Here is an 8,768-nt window from a genome sequence, read left to right as displayed (position 1 = left end):
ATGGCTGATCATCCAACTCAGAACCCTGTACCTGCCTTCTCTCCATACCCCCTGATCCCCTTTAGCCACAAGGGCCATATCTAACTCCCTCTTAAATATAGCCAATGAACTGGCCTCAACTGTTTCCTGTGGCAGAGAATTCCACAGATTCACCACTCTCTGTGTGAAGAAGTTTTTCCTAATCTCAGTCCTAGAAGGCTTCCCCTTTATCCTCAAACTGTGATCCCTCGTTCTGGACTTCCCCAACATCGGGAACAATCTTCCTACATCTAGCCTGTCCAATCCCTTTAGAATTTTATACGTTTCAATCAGATCCCCCCTCAATCTTCTAAATTCCAGAGAGTATAAGCCTAGCTGATCTGGTCTTTCATCATATGAAAGTCCCGCCATCCCAGGAATCAATCTGGTGAACCTTCTTTGTACTTCCTCTATGGCAAGAATGTCTCGTAATGTTATCTTATGTGTCATGTGTGAGACAAGTGTGCACCTTGTGTTGTTTTGTTTGGCAGTATATATGTATACAGTTGAATGACAATAAACTTGAACTTGAAACTGGGAATGCAACATCTCAGATGTGCCAAATGTGAGACCACAAATATGTGTAATATTTCAACACTTTTATTGCGAGAATAAAAGGCAAAGTGTAAAGTATTTTCACTTGCAGGGGGAGTAATCATCAAAGCAGCTGAAGGGATGATGTAATGACTAAGCATTCATTTTTCAGGAAGATCACCAACAGCTTCCCCAGAACATTTCCAAGTTTGTGGATCGGATAATGATCTGAACTCACAAGCCAGGAATAATTTCTGTGATGTGGAAAAAGAAGCAGTAGGTGAAACTTCAACACGAGGAATTCTGCAGATGCTGGAAATTCAAGCAACACACATCAAAGTTGCTGGTAAATGCAGCAGGCCAGGCAGCATCTCTAGGAAGAGGTACAGTCGACGTTTCGGGCCTAGACCCTTCGTCAGGACTTCGGTGGAACTTCAATGCAGTTTTATAAGGTTTAGTTCAGTGGGGGCTCAACAGCAGATACTAGCCATCAATCACTATCTCCTCCAAAACAGGAAGCTGTGACTCCAAAACCCTCACCAAAGACAAGTGCATGAAAACCTACTGTAGACTGACACTCTACTGCAGCACCATTACAAAGGTTAAGCTGAGAGTTAGGCTGCAGTCTAAGATGGCATGATACCACTTTGTGCAACAATTAGGGTGGGAGATGGAGGTAAATCTGTGGAATTCATTGCCAGAGATGATTGAGGAGAACAAATTATAGGGTATGTTTGGAACAGATGTTGATAGATTCTTGATTAGTCAGGGTGTCATAGGTTGTGGTGAGAAGGCAGGAGAATGGCGTTGAGTGGGATAATAGATCAGCCACGATCAAATACCTGGCCAATATTTATTCCTCAACTAACAATACTGAAACCAGGTTTTCTGTATTTTTCTTACTTATTCTTACATTGAGGATCTGACCATGACGGACCAGCCTGGTGTTTATCGCCCGTCCCTGATTGCCCTTGAGAAGAATTGCCTTCTCGAACTGCTTCAGTGCTGTTGGGTGGGAAGTTGCATGGTTTGGACCCAGCGATCGTAAATGGGCAGTGATGTGTATTCAAGTCAATATGGTGTGTAAGTTGGAGGGCAGCCTGTAGCTGGTAGCGTTTAGATGTATCTGACTCTCTTATCTGTCTTGATAGTAGGGGCTGTTGGTTTGCTATTATCGGAATTGCCAAACAGAGTAATTGTAAAGTATTTGTTAGATGGAACATGCTCCAACCACAGTGTATCAGTAGAAAAGGGAATTAATGCTCTGGGTGGGCTGCAGTGGGGTTAGTAGGTAAGTGGACTACTTGGTTTTGGATGGTGTCTATTTTACTATTTACGTGTGGTTGGAAGCAAGTGGATATCACTCCAACTGAGTCATTCACCATGGGTTATCCACCCTCAGATGCTGGAATCTGAAACAAAACCATAACTGCTGAAAGGACTCAGCCAGTCAAGCAGCATCTGTGGAAGAAATACCAGTGAATGTTTTGGGTCAGCAGCCCTTCCCGAATTCTGAGGAAGGGTCACTGATCTGGGAAATTGACTGTGTTCTCCATCCACAAATGCTGTATTTCTGGCTGAGTACTTCCAGCATTTCTGATTTTATCTATTCTTATACCTGCTCTTGGGGCCACTGTGATGATGTGACTGTGCATTTGATATTCTGGTCAATGCTGATGCTTAGTATGTCAATGGTGATGATCTGGTGTTGGTACTGCCATTGAATTTCATGATGGGTAGATAGCTCTTAAAGTTAATCAGTGCCTGATGTTGGAGTCCTATGGATTCACTCAAGGACTCTACAACTCATGTTCTCATTATTATTTATGTATTTATTTATTAGACTATTCATTTTTTTTTGTATTTGCACAGTTTGTCTTTTGCACACTGGTTGCTTGTCAGTCTTTCTTTGTGTCTAGTTTTTCGCTGATTCTATTGTATTTCTTTGTTCTGCTGTGAACGCCTAGAAGCAAATGAATCTCAAGGTAGTATATGGTGACGTATGCATACTTTGGTAATAAATTTACTGTGAACTTTGAACTTTGTGGCATGAATCTTACTTGCCATTTCTCAGCTTGCGACTGAATGTCATCTAGGACTTGGAGATACAAGAGTCTACAGGTGCCGGAATCTAGGGCAACAAGCTATTTGCTGGATGGCTTAGATTGAGCAGCATTTCTGGTAGAAAAAGAATTGCTGATATTTCAGGTCAAGCCCTGCATCCAGCCTGAGGAGTTCAGAATAGAATTAAACATTATACAATTGTCATCAAACAAATGGAGGGAAGGAACACTCTCCACTTGCCCGGATGAGTGGCATGAACACTTAAGACCCATGCTGGACAACACCATGATGCCTCAGCCAATTTGAATATAGTAAGGACCCAGTTTATGAGTTTGCTGTGTGCAAATTGGCTGCAGAATTTCCTTATCAGAACACTGACTACATGAGCAACACAAAATGCTGGAGGATCTCAGCAAGCGGCGAGTGTCTTAGGGAATAGGCACGATAGCATTTCAGTTAGTGTAATGCTGTTACAGTGCCAGTGATCAGAAGATCAGAGTTCAGTTCCTGCTGCTGGCTGTAAAAAGTTTGTGTATTCTCCTAATGACCATGTGGGTTTTCTCTAGGTGCTCCAGTTTCCTCCCACATTCCAAAGGCAGACTGGTTAAGGTTAGCAGGTCGTGGGCATGCTATGTTGTCACTGGAAGCATGGCAAAACTTGTGGGCTGCCCGCAGCACGTCCTTAACTATGTAACAGTTTCTTCCCTCAAGCCATCAGACTCCTCAATACCCAGAGCCTGGCTTGACACCAACCTGCTATACCCTCTACTCTGCCTACTGTCTTTTTTTATTATTTATTATTTATTGTAATGCCTGCACTGTTTTGTGCGCTTTATGCAGTCCTGGATAGGTCTGTAGTCTAGTGTAGTTTTTGTGTTTTTTCTTATGTAGTTCAGTGTAGTTTTTGTATTGTTTCATGTAGTACCATGGTCCTGAAAAACGTTGCCTCATTTTCACTGTGTTCTGTACCAGCAGTTATGGTTGAAGTGACTTGACTTGACTTGACTTAATCCAAACAACACATTTCACTGTATGTTTCAATGTTTCAATTTACATGTGATAATTAAAGCTAATCTTTAAAGCACTCAGACCAAGCTGCTCCAGCGGGACTGGCAAGAAGGGGGTGCGAATGAACAGTGACCACATGTACTGATTTCCAATGGTTGGGAGGGCTTATCCATGTTGGACTGGGCCATATACATTACTTCTTTGTAGGATTTTCTGCTGAAGGGCATTGGTGTTTCCATACCAGGCTCTGATGCAACTTATCAATATACACTCCACCACACATTTATAGAAGTTTGTCAAAGTTTCAGATGTCATGCTGAATCTTTGCAAACTACTGAGGAAGTAGAGGCACTGTCGTGCTTTCTTTGTAATTGCAATTATGTGCTGGGCCCAGGACAGGTCCTCTGAAATGATAACACTGAGGAATTTAAAGTTGCTGACCCTCTCCACCTCTAATAGCCCGATAAGTGTCCTCCTCCTGTAGTCAATAATCAGTTCCTTCGCCTTGCTGACCATTGAGTAAAAGGTTGTTGTTGTACCACCATTCAGCCAGAATTTCAATCTCCCTCTTCTTTGCTAATTCATCGCCACCTTTGATTCGGCCAATGACAGTGGTGTTGTCAGCAACGTAAAAATGGCATTGGAGCTGTGTCTAGACACACAGTCATAAGTGTAAAGTAAGTAGAGCAGGGGGCTAAGCACACAGCCTTGTGGTGCACCTGTGCTGATGGAGATTGTGGAGGAGATGTTGTTGCCAATCTGAATTGACTAGGATGTGCAAGTGAGGAAATTGAGGATCCAATTGCACAGGAGGGTATTGAGCCCAAGGTCCTGGAGCTTATTGATTAGTTTTGAGGGTATGATAGTATTGAATGCCGAGCTGTAATTGATAAAGAGCATCTTTATTGTCCAGATTTTCCAGGGATGAGTGAAGGGCCAGCGAAATGGCATTTGCTGGTGACTTGTTGTGCTGTTAGGCAAACTGGAATGGATCCAAGTCGCTTCTCAGGCAGGAGTCACCAAACTCTCAAAACATTTCATCACTGTGGAATTAGGTGATGCTGCACGATAGGCATTGAGGCAGGTTTCCACGTTTCCCACCATTTATGCTGCTATAAACTATTTGATCAACTGGTTTTACTGGCTTTAACCTGGACTAACCTCATATTTACACTAGCCACAAAGGCATCACAATTATGAATGTTGCTGACTCACTTTAGTGATTATTTTTATTTTTTTTCGAGATACAGCACGGTAACAGGCCTTTCCAGTCCAACGAGTTAATCTACTAACCCGTACATCTTTGGGATGTGGGAGGAAACTGGAGCACCCGGAGGAAACCCACGTGGTCACAGGGAGAATGTACAAACTCCTTACAAACCATGGAGGGAATTGAACCCAGGTTACTGGCACTGTTATAGCATTATGTTAACAGCTATGGTACTGTGCTACCTGAAAGAAATGACTTAATCATTCAATATGTTTAATGAATATGACTCATAACAGGTTATCATACAGATAAACTGATCACAATACAATAAACATTTTATCATAATTACATTTCACAAACCGGTTTCTGCTTACATTTGTACCAGCAGTGAACAGTTTATCATTGCAAGAATGGGATGATATACATGAACTGTTATACAATGAACATTAGATCCTAGAGTTTCTATATCGTCTATTCTATCGCAGCGAGAATACCAACTTTCAAATAAATATTACGCTATGACAGCGCCAGTGACCAGGTTCGATTCACGCTGCTGTTGGCAAGGAGTTTGCACCTTCTCCCCGTGACTGTGTAGATTTTCTCTGAGTGCTCCAGTTTCCTCCCACATTCCAAAGACGTGGGTTAGCCAATTAATTGGTCACATGGTATAATTGGGTGGCATGGTCTTGTTGGACCAAAAGGGTGTGTTACCATTCATTTTGTCCATCTGTCTGTCTCTCTCCCTCTCTCTCCCTCCCTCCCACCCTCTCTCCCTCCCTCTCTCTCCCTCTCTTTCCCTCCCCTTCTCTCTACCCTTCCTCCTTCCCTCCTTCTCTCTCTCCCTTTCCCTCTCTCCCTCCCTCTCTCTACTTCCTTCCCTCTCCCTCTCTTTCTCCCTATCCCTCTCTCTCCCCTCTCTCCCTACTTCCCTCCCTCCCACCCTCTCTCCCTCCCTCTCTCTCCCTCTCTTTCCCTCCCCTTCTCAATACCCTTCCTCCTTCCCTCTCCTTCTCTCTCCCTTTCCCTCTCTCCTTCCCTCCCTCCCTCTCTCTACTTCCTTCCCTCTCCCTCTCTCTTTCTCCCTATCCCTCTCTCTCCCTTCTCTCCCTACTTCCCTCCCTTTCTCTCACTCTCCCTCCCTCTTTCCCTCTCCATCTCCCCCCCCCCCCCGTTTCTTGTGCCAAATTGGCCCAATTATTTCATTTTAATGAAACAATTAGGTCACATTGCTTAACCTATCAATAAAACAGTAATCCACTAAATAACAGAGCAATATAAGAACACCTTAAATGATCTTCATTTGCAGTAGCTTCAGAACATAGAACAGAACAATACAGGAGAGCACAGAATCTTCAACCCACAGCGTTGTGTCAAGCTTTTAACCTATTCCAATATCAATCTAGCCCTTCCCTCCTACGTAGCCCCCCATGTGTGAATCTTAAGAGTCTCTTAAATGTCCCTAATGTATCGACCTCTTCCACCAAGCCTGGCCCGTGTTTTGCACTCCCGCCACTCAATATGTAAAAAAAACTTACCACTAATAATGATAGGTTTAATAATGCAGTTACCTCACTTATTCAGAGACACCTAGCTCTTGATGTTCTGTTTGATATTCACAACTGGAGTTATTGCTTTCCATCATATGAAACATTGAAGATTTCTGTTTCAAGTTTCTTGAAGAAAAGTTTGTCTCTTTCCCAACTTATTTGTATACTAAACTCCCTTACCCTTGAGTATTCAAATTGTATCGTTGGGCTTCCATAAAAGTATATAGGTCCATACCCAAGTCACCTGACGCTTGCTAAGAACTTCTGTAAAAAAAATCCATTGTTCCATCAACACCAGTACAGCTCATTGTGAGGTAATTTAGAAACAATAGGCTCACATCAGCTCAAAAGGATGCATAATTCTCTATGTATACAGGACAAAGAGAAAATGCATCCTTTGAAGGGTCTGGTATCGTGATGTTGAGTGCAAGTAGCCAGAATACTTGAAGAACAAATGGATACAGAATATTTTAAAGCAGGGAGAATATCACAGTTGTGCGTAGACAGGACAGCCCAGAGGGCTCGTCTACCGAGGCCATATGGGTGGAGCTGAGGAACAGGAAAGGTGCGACCACACTAATATGGTTGTATTATAGACCGCCCAATAGTCAGAGAGAATTAGAGGAGCAAATCTGTAGAGAGGTAGTAGACTGATGTAAGAAACAGAAAGTTGTAATAGTAGGGGATTTTAACTTTCCACATATTGACTGGGACTCCCACACTGTGAAAGGGCTGGATGGCTTGGAGTTTGTCAAATGTGTTCAGGAAAATTTTCTAGATCAATATATAGAGGTATCAACGAGAGAGGATGCAACACTTGATCTCCTGTTAGGGAACCAGACAGGTCAGGTGTCAGAAGTATGTGCAGGCGAACATTTTGGGTCCAGTGACCATGATGTCATTAGTTTCAAGTTAATCATGGTTAAAGATAGATCTGGTCCTCGAGCTGAGGTTCTAAATTGGAGAAAGGCCAATTTTGTGGAGATGGGAAAGGATCTAGGAAGAGTGGATTGGGATAAGTTGTTTTCTGGCAAGGTTCTGTAAGTGGAAGGCCTTCAAAGGCGAAATTTTGAGAGTGCAGAGTTTGCATGTTCCTGCCAGGATTAAAGGCAAAGTTAACAGGCATAGGGAACCTTGGTTTTCAAGGGATACTGGCGATCTGGTTAAGGAAAAGAGAGAGGTATATAGTAGGTATAGGCAACAAAGAACAAATGAGGTACTTGAAGAATATAGAAAATGTAAGAAAATACTAAAGAAGGAAATCAGGAAGGCAAAAAGAAGACATGAGGTTGCTTTAGCAGATAATGTGAAGGTAAACCTGAAAGGTTTCTACAAGTATATTAAGAGTAAAAGGATAGTAAGGGACAAAATTGGTCCCCTAGATGATCAGAGTGGTTGTCTATGTGTGGAGCCTCAGGAGATGGTGGAGATCTTAAACAGTTTTTTTTCATCAGTATTTACTCAGGAATGGCAGAGTGTATATGGAAGGAAGGGAAACAAGCAGTAGTGTCATGGAACATACGGAGATTAAAGAGGAGGAGGTGCTTGCTGCCTTACAGCGAATAAAGGTAGATAAATCCCCCGGGCCTGACAGGATATTTCCTCGGACATTGAGAAAGACTAGTGCAAAAATTGCAGGGGCCCTGGCAGAAATATTTAAAATGTCCTTAGCCACCGGTGCGGTGCTGGAGGACTGGAGGGTGGGTCATTTTGTTCCGTTGTTTAAAAAAGGCTCCAAAAGTAAACCAGGTAATTACAGGCTGGTGAGCCCAACATCAGTAGTAGGTAAATTATTGGAAGGTGTTCTGAGAGATCGGATATACAAGTATTTGGACAGCTAAGGGCTGATTAAGGATAGTCAACATGGCTTTGTGAGTGGTAGGTTGTGTTTAATGAATCTTGTTGTGTTTTTTGAGGAGGTTACAAAGAAAGTAGATGAGGGAAAGGCTGTGGATGTTGTCTGCATGGACTTTAGTAAGGCCTTTGACAAGGTCCCATATGGGAGGTTAGTTCAGAAGGTTCAGACACTAGCTGTCCATGGAGAGGTTGTAAACTGGATTCAAAGTTGGCTGTGTGGGAGAAGACAGAGCGTGGTAGTGGATAATTGCTTCTCAGACTGGAGGCCTGTGACTAGTGGTGGGCCTCAGGGATCTGTGCTGGGACCATTGTTGTTGGTTGTCTGTAACAATGATCTAGATGAAAATGTGGAAAGTTGGATCAGCAAGTTTGCTGATGACACTAAGATTGGAGGTATTGTAGGTGGCAAGGAAGGCTTTCAAAGCTTGCAGAGGGATCTGGACCAGCTGGAAAAATGGGCTAGAAAATGGCAGATGGAATTTAATGCAGACAAGTGTGAGGTGTTGCATTTTAGAAGGACAAATCAAGGT

Source organism: Mobula hypostoma, chromosome 18 (assembly GCF_963921235.1).
Source record: "Mobula hypostoma chromosome 18, sMobHyp1.1, whole genome shotgun sequence".
Taxonomy (NCBI): Eukaryota; Metazoa; Chordata; class Chondrichthyes; order Myliobatiformes; family Myliobatidae; genus Mobula; species Mobula hypostoma.
This window is presented reverse-complemented; position numbering follows the sequence as displayed.